This window comes from Acomys russatus, chromosome 17, assembly GCF_903995435.1.
Source record: "Acomys russatus chromosome 17, mAcoRus1.1, whole genome shotgun sequence".
Taxonomy (NCBI): Eukaryota; Metazoa; Chordata; class Mammalia; order Rodentia; family Muridae; genus Acomys; species Acomys russatus.
The window spans coordinates 41426051-41428297 of NC_067153.1; positions in this window are offsets into that span (position 1 = coordinate 41426051).

Here is a 2247-nt window from a genome sequence, read left to right on the forward strand (position 1 = left end):
GCCTGTCCTTGCTCACAAACCTGCCCCTCCCCATCACCGGAACTTGCTGCGGGGGATGTGGAACCTCAGAGGACACAGAGCATCACCAGCGATGCCTGTCAGGAAGAACCTATGAAGCTCTGTCCTGGACCACTGTGGCTGAGGATGGGAGGCGAGCCAGCCCTGAGCCCACCACCTGTGTTTCACCCCTTTTCCCTCCCCAGTAGGAGGACAACGGACTCCCTGGAGGCTTCCAGCTCTGAGGTTTTCCTTCCCTCAGACTGGCCCAGGCCCTCCCTGCCAACCCAGGGTATCAGAATACACCCACCTCGGATCCCAAAGCTCCAGACACCTTCTTCCACTGAGTCACAGCCCTCCTCTGGGTCTTACCAAAAAAGGCAGAGTTCAGACAGGAAACCTCTTGGCCCAGCTGGCTCTGTGGTCAGCTTGGCTCCCAGGGGGAGCTTCGATACCAGGTGACTAAAGCAGACAGACTGGGCTGGAAAGTTCTGAGGTACTGCTGGCACCGTTCCCAAGGACGCTGACGTGAGAAGGTGTGCAGGGGACACCCTCGAGGCAGAAGCAGTATCTGTGGATGGCAGATCTGACCTACAGCTGAGAAAAATGGGAGAGGAAAAGGCTGCAGGCTGTGCCCACCAGGAGGGCTGCTTGGATAGCACAGAGAGCCAGCTGGTAGTGACAGACTCTTATCCATGGCACCACTGTTAGATGCCTGGCTAGCAAAGCTAGGGGGCTGCAGAATGGGCCCCTGTTGCAGCCTCTTGCCAGCTGCAACCCCAGCTTTCCATATACAGCAGGTTGTGGTGTTACCAGGGAGGTACTACTTGGAAGAGGCTTTTCCCCCAGAGCACTTTTACCCCCTCTCCTGCCTGAGGAACCCCCAGGGGAAAATTCCTCAACAAGGCAGCAAGAAATGGGACTCCCTGGGCCCTGTGCTAGCCTAGGCCCTGAGCAGGAGCACGAGGCGGCGGCCAGGCTGCCCTCACCCTCCCCAGGAGCCCACATGTGCACAAGTCCCACAGGGTCAGGAAGAGCAGTGCGGGGGGGAGCGGCGGGACTTCTGTTTCTGGATAGACATACACCTGGGAGCTGGGGCACCAGTAGATGGAGCCCTTGCTGGACAATTGAGGACTTTGCTGTGAGCTAAGCCTATCTCAGCTGTCCCCATTTGGGTGTTAAGGGACCCTAAAAGTCTTCCTCTGGCATGTATTTGTGTTCACAGAGGCTGTCTGACCTTTGTCCCCTCCCCTTTCGTCCTCCACTTCTTCCCCAGCACCGGGGGGGGGGGGGGGGGGGGCATCGGTTTATCTCCTGCTGTAACACTTAGAAGCAAGAATAAAGCTCACGATCCAACTCATCAATAGAAGGCTATCCTTCTGGGATTGTGTCACCATCCCTGACCTCTCCTTGGTCCTTCCCCTTCATCCCTTTCCCAGACCAGGAAGTGGGAGCACTTGGTGGTCCTTAGGACACTGGGGATAGATGCCATGCTGGACAGAAGTTCCCCCGGGATCTGAACTTCCTAATGGGCTTCCTTGGGCCAGAGGGAGGAGCTAGGCTGAGTTGGTTCTGAGTTGGCTTTTCCAGGGAAAAACAGAATTTTCCAGAAGGCAACCCAAGATCTACAACTAGAATGGCTGACATGGAAGATAGGTAGATACCACCGCCTCTGGAGGGATGCAAGGACAGGCTGGCTCAAGGACCAGTGTGGGGCAGGGCCTTTTCTGTCTTCTCACCGGTGTTTATAAAGTGCCACAGCTGTGCCGGGCCCTGTTCCAGGCACTGGCGGGCCTGGGCTCATGATCCAGTGTTCTCGATCCTCTTGTCTCCCTCTTCCAGCCCCCGGCCTAAAAATCCCACCCTCAGAGCCCTCCTCAAAGATCCTAAGGCTGAACTTGCTCAGCTTGCCCATAGTTTCCTTCTTTTGGCCATGTGTTGAGTATTTCCACAACAAAGCTGAGAATCCAAAGACCCCTGTGACCACAGTGCTATCCAAGTATGAAGGCTTAAGAGACAGCTCAACAGTTAGGAGCACTTGCTGCTCTACCCAGAGGACCCAAGTTTGGTTTCCAGCACCCACATGAGGTAGCTCACACTGCCTGTAACTTGGGGGATCCAACCTCTTCTTTTGACCTCCACAGACACATAGTAAACACACACATGCCACACATGTACACACGTAAATATAAATAATAAAAATAATAATTTAAAAAAATAGCATGCTGAATATGGTGGCACATACCTTTA